The 20,983-nt window shown below is 36.6% G+C and overlaps 1 protein-coding gene across 2 annotated transcripts in view; it reads left to right on the top strand.

Annotated features, from left to right (window-relative positions):
* Positions 1-1,862: 1,862 nt before the first annotated feature.
* The window catches only part of GALNT13 (polypeptide N-acetylgalactosaminyltransferase 13), a 448,686-nt gene continuing 429,565 nt past the window's right edge, over positions 1,863-20,983 (top strand). Inside the window, exons 1-2 of one of the 2 annotated variants that reach the window (XM_011359287.1) lie at positions 2,028-2,123; positions 13,670-13,675. The gene's annotated coding sequence lies outside the window, so the exon portion shown is untranslated. Of the gene's footprint in view, positions 2,276-13,669; positions 13,676-20,983 lie in introns of both variants that reach the window. The other variant, XM_011359276.1, reaches the window with a different exon arrangement.

Raw genomic sequence — 20,983 nt, 5'->3', positions numbered from 1 at the left:
GATGTTTATTGTTTTAAGCCATTGAGTTTTGGAATAGTGTGTTATAAAGCAAAAGCTAATAATTCCAAGGGAGACACTTTGGGATGATGTTATTGTATTATTACATATATAACTTTTACCAATTAGATTTATGATTCTTGCTTAGTTAATTATTACTACAAAGACTGCAAAATGATATCACTACACGTTTTAGAAATGAAGAGTATAAAGATGAGGGATTATACATCTTCAAAGAATATATGTGTACTTACTGGCTCTGCCAGCATCAGAACCCAAAATTTTTACCTGCTTGCCCATAGCTTTTCTCAGTTTGACATACAGAGGTCTGATGGCAGAACTGGAACTCACAAGAAAGAGCAATAGAGAGAAATTGCAGTGTCCCTGGTGTTATGAGTGGCACCCTGTGTCCTCACACATGCATGGAAGCACCTCTGGCAGGTGCTCCATAATTGATAACGGGAAGGGGTGACAAAATGGGCAATGTAGGAAGAGACATTAAATATAGTTATACCAATTTAGATAATAATTGATTCATAAATAGATAATAAGGATAACATCTTTAAGAATTGCCTTTCATGAGTATAATAAAGTATCTCATTGACATACTACATTATAATTAATATAGGTTTGTACAATGTGACTCTTAATATTTTTGAAGTAGCTATTATATCCTCCCCAGTTTTGCCAAATAAACCATGAAGGAGCTAAGACGGGTGAAGTGACAATGTGAGAGGAGAAAAACACTCTTATTTCACTCTTTCTTACAAATAGGAAAACTGAGAATGAAGAAAGCCAAGGACCAAAAATAATCGAGAACAAACAATGAATAAATGGCAAAGCAAGGACTTGGATTCAGCAATCCCAATTTCCTAGAAGAGTCTTTCCCACAGGGCAGTGCGGGGGGCAGGGGCCTGGGGGAAGGGCGTCAGGTCCTAAGTCTTCAGATTCTAATAATATCTGAGTCTTAAGTCTGTGCCTTGTGCCAAGCACTGTTCTAAAATCCTTACATATATTTTAACTCATTTAGTGCCACAGCCTTTTTGCTACACTACACATTCACTCAGAGATGACTGCCCAGTAACTTTACTTTAAATGCAAGCATTCAGGTACTTCAGGTTGCGTGTGTGTGTGTGTGTGTGTGTGTGTGTGTGTGTGTGTGTGTGTGTGTGTAAGACCATACCCTCCTGATTGAGAAAGGAATTCAAAGATCCTCTTAAAAAAAAAAAAAGCACAAGGAAGCGCTTGCATTCCCAGTTCTCTTAGTGAGTTTGTAGGCTATAACTGTTGCCAACAGAACACTAGGATCCTGGCAGAGCGTATGAACTGTAATGGACAAGAAGCCAAACTCTTGCATGTCCTTTCTGCTTCAGAGCGCCCAAACCTCAAGTTCCCCGCAACATCTCTCCACTGGAGAGCAGACGGCGGGAGTGCGGTAGCCTGAGCTATCCCTGAGGGCAGCCCCGGACGCCCTAGCATTCCTGCAAGAGGCTCTCTGGTGCACTAGGCTAACACGGTGTACGCAAACTGGCTTTCGCACGGTGGGGACCCTGGGCTGCCAGGGGTCGCGGGGCGTTCGAGGGAGGGAGAAGCCAACCCCACAGTAGCTTTTCGGGGCCGTGCCTGCCAAGTATCGCGGGACTTGTGTACATTGCTCAAGCCGCGGCTCCTGGAGCAGCTAGAGCGCGCTCTGTGCGCACCGCCCCAGCCCGGGGAGGAGCAGGAGCGGGGAGGGAGGGTGGAGGGCTGGGGGTGCTGGTTACGTAAATGATACTAGCCCTGTGACAGGCCTCCAGGCTGGGGCTACGGGAGGGGGAGGGACCGCGCGAGGAGGAGGGGCTGGGAGGGAGCGGGCTCGGGTGGGAGGGGGCGGGGGCCGGGGGCCGAAGTGACCAGGCGGCGGCGGCGGCAGCTCTGCTGAGGTGACAATGTGCTAGGAGCCCTCTCTCGGTCTCCTGCGCTTCCTCGGCCTGGGCGCCTGCTCTCGCCGCGCTCACGGAGCCCTGCCGCCCGCCGCTGCGCTATGAGGGCGCCTCTCTGGGGCTGGCTGAGGCCGGAACCGGCTCGCTCTTCTCCCGGGGAAGTGTGAAGAGAGAGGCGAGGGCGGGAGCTGGGCTGAGTGCGGCGCTCGCGGGCCAGCGCGGGTTCCAGGTGAGCGCGGGCTCGGCGCGCCCGGCTGTCGGAGCGGCGGGCCAGAGTCTGCCCGGTTGGGTCGGAGGCTGGATTCCGTGCGTGGACCGCCGTTCCCTCTTCGCGGGATCCTGGGCCACGACAGCAGGTCTCCGTCTCTCTCTATTGCTCCCCCTGTCTTCTTTGTAATTGTCTGGAGCGAGTCCCTACTGGGCAGCCAGAGTGCCGGGTGGGCACCGCAAAGTCCTGCAGCGCGTTACAGAGCGCAGAGCTCAGTACCCCGAACCAGTCCCGGGGCAGGAGCTCTGGCGGATCCGGTGAGGGCCCTCCCGGGAGCTCGGAGCGCGCTCGCCTGCCGCTGCAGGTACGGAGAGAGGACCGCGAGGCGCGGAACTTTGTGCCGCCGCCCGCCCTCTACCCTGCATTCTCCGCTACGCCGCCGAGCTGGGGGCGCTGGCCACCCTCAGTGCCTCGGTGACGCTCGGCGGTGGGGCGGCTCGGCCTTTCCACCCCGGCAACTTTCTCCCACCAACCGCGGGCCACCGGGGGCTACGGTGCGCGGGCGCTTCTGCACGGCCCGACACTGGGGACGTTTTGGGTCTTGGATGTCTTCCTCGACGGTTGCCTTCCTCTTTCTGCCTCCGTTTGACTCTGAGTGCTCCTCTGCCTCACTCTCTTTGTATGTCTTTCTGTCTCTGACTCAGTTTCTTTCTCTGTCTCCCCAACCCTTCTGTGTGTTTCTGTTTCTCTTTCATTCTTTCTCCCTTTCTTGGGATGCCTCTGTGTCCCTGTTATACTCTGTCCCTTCCGCTGGTCTTGCAGTATTGTCCCCATTTCTGCCTTTCGCTGCCTATTTCGATCTCTCTCTTTCATCTCTCCTGCCTCGTCCTCCCGAACACCAGCTCCCAGCTCCCGAGGCGCCCTGGCCGGGGGAGCACGCCCTGGCCCATCTTCTGTACACATCCAGGTACAGAGACCTTTCTGCGGGGAGCCAGAGGGGACGCAGGGATGGATGCAGCTTGCCCTTGTCTGCGATGTGGGGTCGAGGGGCTGAATGTGGGGTGCGAGGGCCAGCCTCCCCTCCCGGGGTCCGAAGGCTCTGCGCTTCTGCTAACCCGAGCGCAGGCGGCTGCTGGTTTGGACTGCGAAAGCTGCGGGTGCCCCTCCCCTTACCACGTTCCTTGGCTACGATCAGTTGAATTTCCAGGTGGAGAGTCTACATCTCCAGCCTTTACTAGGAGCCACAGAAGAGACAGTGGGCAGACAAACACAGAAGCTAAGAGATCCAGGGAAAACTAATCTCGAAAGGGTGAGAGATTTCGTGAGGCAAAGGTGTTACTAGCGGAGGAGAGGGTACTGTGTGCTTTAAACTGCCATAGCGTTCAATCCTTGAGCGGTTTCCTTGGGGAAGATCGCGATCACTCTTCCCAGCGCTAGAGACTGGCTACCTCAGCCCCTTGAAATTCCGTGTTTCCTTGGGCCCCCCAGATCTTTAGCTTTATATGAAGGCTGCCTTTGCTCAAGGGTGCTACCCCCTCGTGTGTATTTGTGTGTGTGTGTGTGTGTGTGTGTGTGTGTGTGTGTGTGTTCATGCCCTCTAGTGTTAAAGAAACCTGATGGTTTGAGAATATTGAAAAGTAAGATCATCCTTTTAGTGACTTAGTTTGGACCTCTTACCTTTCCAGATAATTTTCTGTGCTTTTACCCATCCTTTCCTTTCTTCTTCTTGACTTTTGCATGCGTTACTGATCTTTCCTTTCCCCTGATCTCTACAAACTCCTCCTCTCCTGCAAAATTAGAACCTTAATATTGAAAGCCTGTTTGAGTGATTTCAGAGATGGATAGATTTGGAAAATTTTCATAGGCAAAGACTGGCTTCGAATGTAAGAAATATGCGTCTCTCCACATTGTTTGCCACAAATCAGGATTTCACATCTCTGTCTGATGCCCCTGCCCACCTTCAACTCCACTGAGAATATTCCCTGGCTGCTCCTGCTTGTTTAAATAAATGCTTTTAATTCACCATTTCTGTGATGTTCATTTCAGGGCTTAAGAGGCACTGTGTCTCAGATCAGGTTTGGGAGGAAGAAAAGAAAGCTTTTTCAAAGGCAATACAGCACTGCTGGTGTACATTAATTCTGTATCCCAGAGTCCAGAATGGAACCGAGTATGTCTCAGATATGTAGACCCTAGCACAATGTGAGAAAATTAGTAAATGCTTAATAAAAACTTGATTGATTAGCATGCATTAATTATAGGCTTTGAAGTCACCCAGCTATGCTATGGGCCTATATTTACAAGAAGTTGAATTCCGCTTCCCTTTTTTCCCTGCTTCATTTAGTCTTTTATGAATGGGTATAGAGGACTAATAGAAGGGATGTTGAAACATGAGTCCTCTGTGACTTTTTAGCTCATCACTGCTTGAATTTGCCCCTCTCTGCAAGTCTTTAGCTTGACTGATGTTCTTTAATAGTTGCTGTAGAATCGAAGAAATGAGTTTAGAGGCTCAAATGGATGGCATCTCTCAACCTTCCTACTTTAAAGTAAACTGGGATATGACATCATTTTTGGGTGAATACTTCTGTGTGGTTTTTAAGAAGTGAAAAGTTCTTTTTTAATAAAAGAACAGGAGTATCAGCTTAAAATATTTGGGGGCTATAAATTGATCTGCAAACTGAATCACTTACCTTAAATAATTTATAAGTGTCCTTACTGCTTCAAATACATGAGAGGCATGATACTACTTGTATATGTGCATTTGCCAAAGTACTTGGAAATGCCGTGCCTCCTGGTACAGGGAACTAGTAGGAACCCATGGACTGCAATATTGCTTTTACGATGATTTGGTAGTCACCTCTTAAAACAGTTGAGTATTGTTCAGGGTCATGTTCAAGGCAATTTTGCTTTAAAAATTTTTCTTTCCAATTCCTTTGTTCTTTTTTCCATTTTTTTTTTTTGTATTTAAAAATAGTAAAGACTACTGAAGGTGAAATTCTGATATTGTTTGAGATTTGATTTCTTACTGATAAGAATTTTGAGACACATTTAACTTTCTAACTTAATGTGTATTAATTTCAGGTTTTGTCAGAGTGAAATACAATGTTTCCATTTTGCCAACTTGATTTTTAAAAGCAGTAGTCGTAACAGGAACATTTCCATGTAATAGAGATTGTTTAGCTTTTTAAAACTTTGGCATTTTAGGAAGAGGGTGAGAGAACAAGCAAGTGAGAATTTTTATTCTTTTTGGTTAGGCAAATAAAGAGAACATTGGTGTTTCTGAATAACGAGAAAAGTAAGTGACTGAGAATAAAGTATTAACACAGTTTCACCATGTGCAATAAATAACAACACTGCATGTCTCTGATGTGTTCATTGTGCTTTAAGAAAATGAACAGTTATTATAGTTTTGTTCTTTAATTTGCCTTTTAGGCATCTTATTCTCAAGTGGCACCATTTGCAATAAACAACAAATTTTGACTAACTTTTACTACATCACCTTCTTGGGTTTGTGTCTCTTTTAGTAATAGGAACGTAGATATAAATTAATAAGATCTAACAGATCCTGCTTTGACGTTTTAGTGACTACATGCCTAGTTATTAAAAAATTTTAATTGGGCTTTTGTTCTAAATCCTTCCTTTTACTCTTGTCAGAATAAACACATGAAATATCAAACCAAGAGATAAATATATGGCTCATATTGACTCTGACAATCTATTAGGTGACATTTCTTAATATCACCTCCCCACACATATACATTAAGCATATATTTGAACACATAAATCACATTTAAAAATTTAACATCGTCCGCTTTAATAAACCATTTATCATTTTACCAGATTAGACTTCTATTTACAATTTCTATCTTAAAGCACATTGTTTAATTAAGGACTCCTGCTATTCAATTACAGGCATATGTGTTTCTAAAGAGTCAAGCTTTTCATTGTGAGATTTAATACTTAGAGAATTTAAAGAAATTTGTTAAAATGAATACACATATTAATTCAGTTGTAGTTGGTCATCCATTTGGGGCATTATAAGCAGTTTTCTTTGAGAGCAAAATATAAATCAAACAGATTTTATGCATTTGATACTTATTTCTCCTTGATTCAGATTTAGACTTCTGTGAATGTTTTCAGTGTAGTATGTTTATAATAAAATATTTAATTGGTATTAGCTTGACTACCAAGAAATAATTAAAAGTGGCTGAAGACATCTGTGTCATTAACATATGACCAAGAGTTCCTTGTAAGTGCATTAGCTAAAATTCATTTGTAGCTATGAGTTTCCAATTTTATTTTCTTGCTATGTCTCAGGACCTATTTAAGCTAAAATTCTTAATTTTCAAAAGTCCTTACTACAGATTATTAAGAGATTGCTGAGACCTAGTGTTTAAAATGTAAGTTAAAGTAGGGAGACATGCCTTTTCTCTAAGGGCCCAACTTCAGTCAAATGCCCACATAACTATTATGGTCCTCATAAACTGTTAGTTTCTTATTGTTCATCCTACTATAATCGTCCAACCTGTACAATAGACCTACAGCAAGATGCGAAATATCAGTTTTTAAAAATTGTTCCATATTAATAGTTAATCCTTCCAATGTAACTTGAAAGGGATATAGGGAAAGTAGTGACTATTCTATCATAAATATGAACATATTTGTGATCATATTTTCTGTTATGTGACAAAATTAAACATATTGTTCATATTAAATATTCAGACTTGTATTTTCTCAGAAGCGCTTATTGTTAAGATAGATGGGAACTGTCCAAGATTTATCAGGGTTTTCACATGATGTGGAATTAATTGGGGCTCTGCATTAAACTACATTGAATTGTCACTTAAATCTTACTTAAGCTCTTGTGAAACATTATAGAGAAGAGGGTGATTAAACTGTTGGTTGGTACTTTGGTGAACATAATATGTGTGCTGAGTAGCCTCTGTAAACAGAAAGGATGTAAAGCACAGTCTATGTATTCAAAATCATCCAAATTATACTTCAGAGATAGTAGTAAATGTCAACTTACTCTCTAACCTAATGTTAATTGCCTTGATATTATGAATACAACACCTCTTTTTTGTTAAAAAATGGATTTTCACATATGGGAAGAATTATCTTCTTGTAGGCCAGAAGCATGATAACTGACTTAATTCCTTCTTGAGATTTTTATTATTATAATTAGTTTCAGATGGAGAGGTTGAGATTTACATAACTATCAAAGTCCCTATGCAATAATGCCATTAGTCTAATGAAAGAAAAATGGGACAAAATACTCAGAAGCAAATATATGTGACAGTACAGCTATTTCAGTTTATTTATGAAGGAGTTAAAAATGGTTAATATAGTTACAAATTCACAAAATGACTAAATTTTATTGAGTATTTACTTTGTACTTGTACTGCGCGTAAATGAACATCTAATAGGTCTTGCCACATTTTATCATTTTATCCTTATAACTGTAGGTGTAGTAAGTAGTGTTGCTATCTCTATTGTATAAATGAGGACTCACTTGCTCAAAATCAACAGCTAATGTGTAGTAGGGCCAAGGATCACACCAGCTCTCTCTGTGTCTTAAGCCAATGCTTCAGTAGTTTTCAATCTGATGTTTTTACTAATAAAATTTTTTTAAAAAATGACCCCAACTTCCACGTGAACATTTTCTTTTGCATAGTAAGAATGATTTACAAAGTTTACTTATATCACTATCATTTTATAAAAGAGTGGACATTTTAACATGAACTAAGATGGGAGAACAGAATCTCAAAATATAGTTCTTAAAATAAAATAAATTTAGCTTCCTGTAAATTTTTTTTCACTGCAGTTATTTTTCTAATTTAACAAAGACTGATGAAAATTTCATCACAGTCTGGTAATTTATTTTACTACATTTTGTAAACTGTGCTTGGGAACCCTTCTTAGTCTGAACCACTATAATATTTTGCTCACCCCATGGACCTCCTGCACCCACACAGCATAGGGCAGCAGAGTCATCGTATTCATCACTGAATGACACACAGCCCATATAGCTATTCTATTCTCTTTCTAGTTGCAAGTCAGGACAATTAATTTGGAAAGATGCTAGCTAGCAATTGCTCTAACCTCAGTTTACTGTTTTAATGTTTGTTGAAATTTTAGTGGATTGGAGGTGACTTGTTTCTTCATGGTAGTTAACCACAAATCACTGTAACTGAGAGGTGCTAATCTGTGTCCTGGGACAAGGAATGAGGATTGAAAAAAATACAAGGTACATGTCTCAATTTATTCCTATGTCCTTGCCCCTAACCAGTGTTCTCAACCTTTGGAAATCGGTTGCTCCTTTTTTATTTCTTTGTTCACCTTGGTGAGGACAAAACAGTTTTACTTTAGGTCAGAGAAAATTACAAAGCTAAACTTCTAACTGCTTTTGTAAAACTAATGGATACTATTAAATTCCAAATTGCTTTGAATAGTGACTCTGTGGCCACTGAAGAGGAAAAGAATCTGGTGGGTGTGTGAGATGTAGCTAAATTGACCTAAAATGCTGTTGAGTGTCACTGCTGACAACTAGTTTGTAAATTGAAATTACCTAAAGAGGTTTTTATTTTTGCTTATTTGTTTGTTTTAATAACAGATTTTCAAGTCCCACTGATAAAGATTCTCATTTGCCTGGGATGGATCTACAGAATCTGTCCCAAGCAACTGATCTACTTCTAGTATATCATTTTTCAGATATACTTATTAATTTTTATTTATTTAACAAACGTAGAGGTTACTGTGTTCTGGATGCCATTTAAAGTGCTTTACAGATACTGATTTATTTAATCATAATGACTCCCAAAAGTAGGTTTTGTTAGTACCTCCACTTTACAGATGAGGAAATTGAGTCTCTGAAAGGTTAAGTAAGTTGTCTGGAATAAGCTAATAAGTGGCAGGGCAAGGACTATGCTATTTTGATGAAATGATTAGTAAAACAACCTGCTTTAGGTCACAAAGCTCAAAGTAGCAGAATTGAAAAGAGAACTCTGATTTCTATATCTTGTTTCTTATTTAAGTAAGTTTTGCCTTTGAAAGTAAAGGAAGAAAACTTGACCAACAACCTTAGACTTCTAGAGTTGAAAACAAAAATGTTTACCTTTTAGAAGTCATAACACCAAATTAAGAAAGAAAGTTAATTATGAAGGGGACAATAAACATGGAAAAATCAGAGTAGTTTTCTTAAAATAGATTAATTATTGTCTTTACTTACATGCAGACCCCACTCCCCCCTCAAAAAAAAGAAAAAAAAATAACAAGGAATTAACATATAGTTATGCAGACAGGAAGAAAAAATTTATATCCATAACTAAATAAGATTTTTATATACAGACTTTAATCCCTAAGATCGACATCTGTAACTAACCTACTAAGAAATACCTTATTTTTTCTGTAAGTAACTGATGTATTAATCAATGATGATTAATGCATTTTATCCTTCTGGCTTCTGGTTGATTTTCAGCAACTTTCTATTACTTAATATTTTTGTTGAATGCACTAAGACAGTGTTTTAATATGACTTTTATTTAGTCTTTTAAAAAAATACAATTTTAGACTGATATATGATTAGATTATGTAAATTATTCAAATTAGATACCTCCAGTAATGAGTTACTCCACCTGTCTTTTTTTTTAAATAAAAATCTACACTTTAAAACAATTCCGTTTTCAGATTCTGTAATCAGGGGAGGGTTTATGAGGTTATTGACTAGCCTGATTTTAAAACAATACAGTTTTTTCTCTTTTCCTCATAACGAATTCTACTTTTTTTAATTCTCAAGGCTCATATTTCTTGATTTTCTAGATAGTTCAGTCTCAAATGGGAGTACATGTTGTTTGTCTTGAAAAATATTAGAAACCAGCTTGTCCCTGATTATAATTCAGATTTTATCCACATTCTAGAGATTTTCAGTGTTCCTCTGTATATTCTTCATAAGTAAACACTGTGTTTATCATTTCCTAATACTCTTTTTCTTCTCCCATATCTTTCTTCCTCCCCCTTCCTTTTTGCCTTCTTCATGGTGCTCTCTACTTTGAATTATCTATCTTCTATGGCTTGACAGATCTTCATGTAGCGGGATTGTATTATCTATTAGTTGTCTTAATTCTGTAAAAAAAAAAAAAAAAAGAAAGTAAGTAAAACGAGCTTCTGTTTATTTCATCATTTAGTCTCTGAATCGGTAAGAGATAGATGCTCCAACTCTTGCATCTGGGTCATTTAACAAGAGGCCAGGGATGCTAAATTCACATTTCATTACCTTTGTCTACTTTTAGAATTGTGTGCTTGGGCCCTGTGGTCAGTTGGCAGTTGGCAGGCCCATGGCTCCAAGGGAATGCTTTGTTATTTGAGGGGATGCCAATTTCAGTTCAGGCAGTTCTCACATTCCTTGGTCAGATTTTCCTTATAAAACATCCAATATGTGTTTCATTATTTACTTTAGACCGACTTCATGTCAAAAATTCATTGTGATGCTATTGCTGGATTGTGATGAGCAATTTTTATAATTTAGTTTCTGTGTTTCCCACTTTGGCAAACCTAGAACAGATATTTTGTCACAGATTTTTAAAGAATTTTATTGCTGTGCACTAAGTTGAGATGAATCGTAGGTAATTGGATGGTGCAGCTGAATTAACACATTGAATTGCCAGTTATGAGACACTTCATTTGCTGTAGCAGGCAACAATAGGCCCATTTTGCTTCTACAATGCACAAATTCTTATTATCTATATAAAATTCTAATTCAAATAGAATAACATATATGCATCATTTCTATTTCTTTTGTAAAGAAAGATAACCTCCACAAATATATTTGCGACTATCTCATTAAATAATTTTGAACTTCAATAAATCTTTTTTTTGAGAATATTAATCAGTTGTCTCATTCTACACAAAAAGGACAGAGTATAAGGCATTTCAGACACATGAAATTAGTAGTACTGCTTTTATCCTGTGCACCTTAAGATATGTACAGATGTGCAGTTTGCATTTATTTCAATAGAGAGCCGCCTTTGAATCATTCTGAACAGCATTATTGCTATTATGAATATGGTGATATGCAACACTATAATAATTGTTTGTTCTTGGGTTTTCTTCATTTTAGATATTTTAAGCTTAGTTTCTCTAGGTCAGTAGAATTGCTTTTAAACAGATGAGTAGCCATTTTAAGAGGGAATATTGAGATATGTCTTTAAACTCCCTCCTGAAACCTCATTTACAAGTATTAAATTAAGGGGTTAAAAAGATATCAAGCTGTTACAAAGTATATGGAGTGAAGCCAAGCTGAGGAAACTGCCTAAGATATGGGAGGGTCATGAAGGTGAGGAGGAAGCCACTTTGCCATTAACAAGCTCCCAAAGGCTTGAGGCTCAATAATGCCAAGAAAAACAGAATTCAAAAGTGAGACACTGGAGCTGAAACAAAATAGTTACTCAACATGTATAGATGGGATAGCCAGCCTTCTATTCACTGATTCTACTTTGATGAAAACATCCCTATGGCAAGTTTTTCTTATTATCCCTCCTGAATGCCCCCCTTAACAGACACTAAGAAATCACGGGGACTGCTGAGGGACAATAAGAGTAACTAGAGATGCATCTTAGAAACACAGAACAAAGTCTCTATTATTTTGGTGCTTAGGGTCTTTAGGCCTAATGTTCAGCTCTTGCTTACCCTAAAGTAATGTCTTCTAATCAATAAGACACATTCAAGTACAGAGGGCTCAGCATTTTCTAGTTCTTCATCCTTAAATATAGAACAGCAACTAAGGATCACCAGACAATTAAGAAATAACTTAAGACAAAAATATTAATAAAAGTCAACAACATGAAAAAGAGACCAAGGTTAAAGAAAACCAATAATAATAAAATGACCTTCCAAGGAACTCATCATGAAAAGATCATAAAAGAGGCAAAACAATTAGAATCTTAAAGAGATTTAGGAAAATAGTGCCTAAATTAAAGATTTTCAAATACATTTAAGGGAAAATTTATAATTTCAAATAAAAAAAATCTCTCAGTACAAACAAACAAGAAGATGAGTCACTGTGAATCTCCCTGAAGTATGACTTGCAGATAATTGGAGCTCTGCAAGAAAACAAAAAATATAGTTAGAACAGCTATTAAAGAATTAATAGAATAATTTTCAAGTTTCTGAAGGAAGATGATTTGCAACTCAAAATTCCATAGTCACTCAAAATATCGATCAAGTACAAGGGTAGAATAAAGCCATTTTCAGTCCATATAAGGACTAAAGATATTTTTCTAAGTGTAACCTTTCTTATAAATTTATTTGAGCTCAAACCCTGGCAAAGTATAATTAAGAGGAAGAGAAAGACATGGCATGGTAACTGTGAAGTAGTTCTAGAAGACAATTCATATTGCTTTAATCTGGTATAGAATTAGTGTGAAAAAATGGAGGGCTTTGCCTGGTGGAAGGCTCTGGGACAAAGGAGGGACATTATACATTTAATGTTAAAGAAATATTTGAAAAGATGAAGAAAAATAGTGCAAAAATATAAAAACTCCAGGAAAAACAAAAGAATATATAAGAAGAAAAGTAGTCAGAGAACTTTAGTGAGCCATGAAATGAATAACATTTTTATATTAATTAATTATAAATGGTATTTACTGTTTTTCAACTTTAGTATCAATCTTTAGATAATCATAACTGTAAAACTGAATGCAAATATTTTCAACAACGGCAGTGTCACAATAAACATAGAGCTGGTAAAGGTTAGGAGTTAGGAACTGGGGTTAGAGAAAGCAGAAAAATAGGAATTGGAAGATTAGCATTTCACAAAATGGAGCCAAGAAATAGTGTCTATAGTTTATAGAAGAAATAGCAGTGATCATATAGTCCTCAAAGTTACAAAGATAATTAAGAGAAGTAATGACTGAATTAAGAGGAAGAGTGCAGAAGTGGGGAGTGTGATAAGTGAGGCAACTTAGACACCATCTAAAATACTTTGGGTCCATTTGTTTAATCAAAGTATGCTTTAATTTGATTTTTTAAAATTATAATTGCTTTTAGGTGGGTTATGTTCTCCAGATTTCCACAGATTCCAATCATTCACTGTTGAATCACCCTGGTCCATAAGGATATTGAGTTAAAACTTCTCTTGAAGAGCTAATAAACAATTCAAAGTGATGCCTTGTGGGGAGAGGAATTGGTTGGGGTTGGGGGAGAGGACTGCATTGTCTAAAGGCACATAAATACTTAGAACTTTTGTTCATAAACCCAGTAGCAGTCATCCCGTACAGTGTTTTAAAGATCATGGGGCTAAGAGAAAAGAATTGGATTCTAGTCCTGGCAAAGCCATTAATAAATTCTTAGCATGTCATTTAAGTTCTCTGGATCTCAGTTTCCTCCTCTTTAAAATGAAGCATCTGTTATAAAAATACCCGGTATCACTCTATATTGTAGTGTTTATTTATAAAATGAACTGTAACTTTTCTAGGTAGGATAGGTCTCAAGATTGATTCAGGGTTTTTTTTCTTTTTTCAATTATAGTTGACATAGAATATTATATTAGTTGCAGGTGTAAAACGGTGATTAGACATTTATGTACCTTATGAAGTGATCACTATGATAACTGTAGTAACTATCTGGCACTGTAAATAGTTATTACACTATTATTGCTTATATTCTCCATGCTGTACATTGCATCCCCCTGACTTATTTCATAAAGGAAATTTGTACTTCTTAATCCCCTTCACTTTTTCAGCCCTTCTCTCTACTTCCCTCCCATGTGGCAACGATCAGTTTATTCTCTGTATCTATGAGTTTATCACTGTTTTGTTTATTCATTTTTTTCTTTTTTAGATTCAACATGTAAGTAAAATCATATGGCATTTTACTTGCTCAATTTCTTAGAGTAAAGATGTTAACTGCCTTTTCAACAATGGTCTTTGTTCTCCTTTAAGTTTATCTCTTTACCTTGTGTCTAATTGAATTAACCACTCAAATAAGAATCAGCCAGGTTTAGTTTTATTAATCTATAATAATCACTTCCAAAATAGGGTTGTTTTGATATAATTTTTTTTCATTATTCAAGGCCTTATTTTGTTTAACATTTTTTTTTTTTTGCAAAACATTACCAAATGATTCTTTCAAAGATCCTATCTCCATTCCACCTGTTTTCCTGAACATATTAAACAATAAATTTTAAATGCCAAACAATAATTTTAAACAACATTTTTAGTGTTTTCCAGATAGAGATGGTAAATTTTATAGTCCTCTGTCTTATTAAGTTATACCAGTTACCTTGATTACCTGATACGTCTACAGATTCACAGAAGAAACGATAGGTGAAGAATGACTATTTCAGCATTAGACAGATGTGAGAATATTGCTGTTTTAGATTGGCAGCTGCTCTTGAAGTTCTTACTGCTTCTTATTGTTTAGGCTAACACTTTAATTTTGTAGCTAATCAGAAATAGCTGCTTTAAAGATGCTAGTTATTCCTAATGAATGTGAGAACACAGATGGAAATTTCTAACCCAGTGGTTGTGTGAAAAATTTTGCATGTGGGGTGTGTGTGTGTGTGTGTATGCTTTTTTTAACAATTGAGCAAACTAAAAGAAAATTATAAGAGATGAGAGTAAGAGTGGGAGAGAGAGAGAATATGGGGGGTGAAAGACAGACAGAGATAGAGACAGAAAGAGAGAGAGACAGAGTTAGAGAGACAGAGGAATAAGGAAGTTTTTCAGTTTTCTCCCATTGCTTGGGATGTGTATAAAACAAAGCTATTATGGATAATTGAGAACGAAAATTACTTTTAATTGGTATGTTAAAATCCAGTATTTTTTATAATACGGAATGAGAGGGGATTCTGAAATGAGAATAAAACAAATTAACAATCAGTTGTTCTTTAAAGCTGTGACTATCTTGTTTCTGCTGAAAGATGTGATTATAATCTCTTGGGTCACCTCCTTTTACCATTTTCTGAGTGATCTGGATTTTGACAGTGACTCGGGGTCAGTGAGAGCTGTTTTGTCTTGTTATCTTACCTGGTTTAATGAATCAAAAGTCCATTAAATTTCTTTTTAAGGTGAAGTTCTTGGCAGTTAATTAGAACCTTTAGTGTATGAACTAACCCTTGATTATAAGATAAGAAAAATGTAGGGACTCAAGTTTGGAGGAAGCAATGGAACATGGTTGTGTTAGACACAAATTTAAGACTGTGGTACCTGCATAAATCCAGTTCAAAAATTCTGACTCATCCAATTACTAGCAGAATGACAAAGCACAGTTACATAGCCTCTATATATTTTAGTTACTGCATCTTTAAAATGGGAATAGTAATAGCAATAGCTAACACTAATACAACCTGGGTCTCTGATTGGGCATGGAGATCTCTTTTATGTGCTTTACAAAATATTGGCTCATCAAATTCTCACAAAACAAAGCTAGATACTTGTTTTTACCTACCTAATAATTATAACTACTTTAATGCATTGTCATGAGGATTGAGGTGACATTGCATATAATGTACTGATTATTGTGCTTGGCACTTAGCAAGTGCTTTACAAATGTTAGCTATTATTAGCGCATCTCCTCTTCTAGGGTCCTCTACTGGCATTTAGTTTGTTGGGTGCCTAGTAAATCTGGCCTGCTTAACCTATTTTCAAAATAAAATTCTCAGACCTAGAAGACTTATTATAAGGAGTAACTGTAAAATTGGATCCCAGGAGACAATAAATGAATAGAAGTCAAAGGTAGGATTGAAGCCAAGCAAAATACAAATGTAAAACTGTATTAGTGAAATATTTGAAATCTTATTTAACAGAGAAGAAAAGATAAATGTGTGAAGGCAAAGATACCGTATTATGATAAGTATTATACCAAGAAGTTGTACAAATGATACACAATGCTTAACACTAAAGTGCCACTCGGCAGAAAGTGATCTAGCTTACAAAAAGGGTGGTAAACTTCTTCTATTCCCTTTAACATTATTTGGAAAATTTCAACATCACTTCTGATTTTTGTTAGGTTCTTGGTTAAGTTGAGCAGTCATTCTTCACTTTCCCCTTAGTTTTTTGATCAGCTTGGACCATATTATTTTTTCTTGGCTAATCCTTAGAGAAATTGAAAGATGAGTGCTTTTTCTTGTGTGTGAATATGAAAAATATTAAAAAATTTAAAACATTACCATTTCAGCCTTAGTCCCTCAGTGAAAAAGATGAAACATTATTATTTTTATTTAGAGACATAGACCTTATTTTCAGTATATGATGTCTAGTTTTTTAAATGATTTTTATAAATGTTTAATTGGAGATTTTCTATTTTTTATTTAGAAGAATATATAATTTGAAATAAATTTTAATTCACTTCTCATTTAGAAAAATTTGAGTTCCAGTGTTTTCTTATGAAGAAAATAGGTTGTTTTGAATATTGATAGTTTGTCAATTCCTTCACAATAATTTGTACAAATGATAATTATACATAAATAATAAACTGCTCGAGGAAATCTAATGATGTGTCATGCTGTTTTTGATTTATTTATGAATCATTTCCAGACTGCTGAACTCTACCAAGACTAATTGTTTAATGTAACCTACAACTTCTTCAACTCCAAAAACGTGTTCACTAAAAGAGTAGGTATTTAAAAAAAAGTGATAAAGGACTAATTTATTTTTTGTGACTTTATTACATAAGAAGTAGTTTTATAGATAATTAAATGGTATATGTTTTATCTGTGTTTAAAAACCCTTTTTATGTTACAAGTAATAAAATTATTCAAACAACCTTTTTACTATTTTATCTATTGAGATTTAAACAATTTTCCAGTGCTGCCTGAAATAATATTGGGTCCTCAGCTTTCATTTGCTAAGTATTTCTGTTGACTCTCCTCTTGAAGTTGTGTGCCATTTGAATTTATTTTAAAGTGATTTAAAAAACCTTATTATAAGCTTTAATAATCTTGTAATGAATTTCTTCATGAGAAATATTTCAAATCAGGTAATAACTCTTGCTGTGTCTGTGAACCATGCATGAGGTTAAGCATTTTCAACCAAGGTTACATTAAGTCACAGACAGACAATTGATTTTCTTGTATTGTTGCATCTGTCTGCCCAAATATTATACCACCTGTAATTATTTTATAATGTGATAGTTCACTGATAATTAACCTTGTAAGCTTACTTTGTGAAGAATTTTCGTTTTTATTTAACAGGTGCTTTGGAAGTTTGTAACTCACAAATGCACAATCATTAAAAATATAAGACCAAGGTATAGAAAAATTTAGCAATATGATTAATTTTGTAATGTATTTTTAACTAACATTAAATCAAAGATATTTACTGTTTCCTGTTATAGAGCAGGGCTGATGCCTATTTGTGTGTGTGTGTGTGTGTGTGTGTGTGTGTGTGTGTATGTGTATATGTGTATTTCCCAAAGGACTTTTACTGAAAGTTGAGTTTTCATTTTTATATGTTCTCTGGGTATTTTTAAGTGCAGGCCCCCACAATCTTGTGCTTGGGGATCCTCAAGCTAAATACGTTACTGATATTGTATGATAATTCAGATATTTCTAATTTTTAGTTGCTTTATTAACTATAGTTTGCTTTGACCTTTTGTTGGACCAAATTAAGTTTTGGTCTAACTTTTTTTAACTTCTCTGTCTAAAACCTATTTTCAAGTATAATGTTTTTGTCAGGTTTAACTCAGGTTTACTTTTGAGATTTTAGCCAGCCTTAAAGCTTTTCACATACCCTTTCATCCTTACCACTCCTACACTAACACACTTGAAAACTCCCATGTTTAGTCATTTTTTTAGCTGATCTTATTTTATATCCATTTATTTTTTTAAAATTTTATATGTATTTTCTATGGAAAAATTTATTTTTTCTATGGAAAAAATTTATTATGTGATTTTAATCAAGTTGTATTATATGCATCTGTATTTTATTAAAATTCTCTAAAAATTCATGCACTTTTAATTGGCCAGAGGACTACATCTCATAGTAACTTGATATATAAAATTGTGGGCCAATAAAATGTTGTCACATTTTAATACAGAGTGTACTTTATTGGTACATGAAATGATTCCTGCTTAAGCAGCCAGCATACATAATCAATTAATAAATCTGGCCAGTGCTTTTAAGATCCACTTCATTTATAGCATTGTGTACATGCAAGATCAGGCACCTCCAAAATTTCTTTAAGGGCATATACTAACTAATGAGTTTTCAGCAGTGGGTTTATGTTCACCTGCAATTACTGAGTGCTTTTGCAATTCTAAAACCCTGGAGATCCACTTGGCAAAATCATATTTTGTGTGTGTGTCTTGCACTTCTGCTTGCTTTCTATCAAGTCTCTGCCTTACTGAATTCTCATACTATTAAAAAGATTTTCTCGTTCCTGCTTCTGAAGATTATTTTGTCATTCAGACATGAAAAACATCTACAAATTAGAGCTACCTATTTTTACAATGCCAAACTGTTCCATCAAGAAAGGGAATCATGAGCACATCACTATATGTTGTTATCTTGAGGAATTTTTACTCTCTCTGCTCTGTGTTTTTCAACAAAAATGGTAAATACTATGTTATTCATGACTGTTTTATAGGAAAATGTGTGCTTCATTTGTTTATTAACCACTGTGCTGGGGCTTCAAGGACAATGAAGTTCTTTAATATCTAGAATTCTGATCTGATGATATGCTTGGCTGATTGCCAACAAGCAAGTCATTCAGAGGACTTAAGAATTCTGATGTCACACACTGTGTATTAATCTCAGGAATAAAATTCACACTGCACCCCAATTTCAAACTTTTTCACATATTACTTTCTTAGTCCAGACTCATGCTTTCTGTTTATTAGAAATTTCATGAATTTTTACCTTTTTGCTGACACCCAATATAGATCTTTCTCTCTGTAAGGACAAATGTGCTTATTGGAGTGGCTTAACACCACCACCAACAACAACAGAAAGGAAGGAAGGAAAGAAAGGAGCTTAAATCCCCAGACTGATGCTGTGTCGTGGTTGGTTTGTTCCTCTTCCCTTCAAATACTTGCAGTCCTGTGGCGTGTTGTGCCTTGGACTGCTTCACTAACCTTGGGCTTCTAGAGCTGTTAAAGCTGAATAGGGCAGAGACTTTCTCTTCTCTTCCAGCAAGTCTCAGGAGTGAGATCTCATCACTGGCATTTATTCTCTGACTTTTAGCTTTTTTCCCCTTGAAATGGAACTAATTAGGGAGTTGTCCCATTTATAAATTCTCATGAAGCATTCAATATAAGTACATATAGTTTTGTCTGTCCCTGTAGTTTAATGAACGCTTTCAAATATCTTTCTAAATTGTAGATGTATATCCACATGTATCTGTCTTTTGTAGATTATGAAATCCAATAAGGTAGTTTAGCACAGTTCTTTTTGTGCTGTACCTAGCAAGATGCCCTATACAATTAAGTCCTTACTATATGCATTTAATTAGATTGCACATGTACAGATAGGTCCCCTGGGCCTTCCAAAGCTACTTTGGAAAATGATGCAGGCCTAAAAGGATTTAGGTCAGTCAAATTTTTATCTGGCTTTCTCAGAAGGATAGTTGAATATGTATTTCCACTCTGCAATACTTGTGATATTTTTTTTCCTCTCAAATTCCATTATCAGCTAGTCAAAGATTGTGTACTTTATATACTTGTAAAACTCATTAGGTATTTGAAATAGCAATGTCTTTATGATTTTCACTAGTGTGGCTCGAGAGTCCTGCCACCTCTGTCATTTATAAGACTTTGCCTGGAACTCTTTTCCTCTGTAAGGGACATAAGTCGCAGAGTTTAAGATTGAAAGGGATCTTGAGGGGTGATCCTGTAACCCCACCTGCTCTTAGTCATGGTTGTGCCTAGTCCAAACCCAACACTGACATTTTCCTCTAAAAAGAAGCTACCCCATGTTGTATAGTTTGTTATATACTCCACATTATATACTCCAATAGAAGGATCTCTTCAAATATAGTTCTGAGTAACTCCTAGATGTAAAAAATCTTTGAAAGCTCTACAGTTTAAAATGCAAGACCTTTCATAGAAATATATCCCAAGTGACCTTTGCAGCCTCATATCTTATCTTTTACTCTCATCTAATATATTTTCAGGATTCACTGAATTACTTCTTTGTCACCTGGATAAGTCATAGATGTCTACGACGGTTTCTTTGCTTGCACTGCTTTTCATCCTTGAATTACTATCTTATCATTTCAGGAGTTGGCTCAAATGATACCTCTTTTTAAAGGATTTCCCCAAATTTCAAAGGCAGATTTTTTTTTTCTGTTTCTATGGCACTTTGTTTCTATTGCTGTTGCTAACTTACACCATGTTATCATGGTTAGTTGTGTTCTCCCATGTTAAGTTATAAGCTTTTTCACAATGGAGGCATGGCCTTTTTCATTGTTCCCCTGAGGCCTACTAAAGTCCATAACAAAGCTAGTCATTCAGTAAATGTTTTGATGAAGTATTAAATGTTGATTTAGTACAATAAAGGTCTACGAATTTAATGATGCTCTTTTGAATGAATCTTTGTGACATTCTTGGTATCTCTTTCTGGAAAATGGTGGAGATATTAGAATATTAGTGTAATCTGTTCCAAAGACACTCATAAGAAATTGATCAAAATCATGGTTTCAAGAAGGTCCATAAAAACTGTTTACTTTAGCCATTAGCCAGTACTTGAAGTTCATTTCAACATTTCAGGAGAATGGACATTCTTAAACTCTTCCTTCAGCCCTTTCTTTAGGGCAGCCCATTCTATTTTGTCATTGCTCACAGTAAGGGAGTTTTACCATGTGCTAAGCTTAAATTTGATTCCTTGTAATTTTTCTCATTGGTCTTATTGATCTTAGTTCTGCTTCT

Source organism: Pteropus vampyrus, unplaced genomic scaffold, assembly GCF_000151845.1.
Source record: "Pteropus vampyrus isolate Shadow unplaced genomic scaffold, Pvam_2.0 Scaffold2, whole genome shotgun sequence".
In the NCBI taxonomy this organism is placed as follows: Eukaryota; Metazoa; Chordata; class Mammalia; order Chiroptera; family Pteropodidae; genus Pteropus; species Pteropus vampyrus.
The sequence above is the reverse complement of the archived record's forward strand: the minus strand, read 5'-3'. Positions and strand labels throughout refer to the sequence as shown.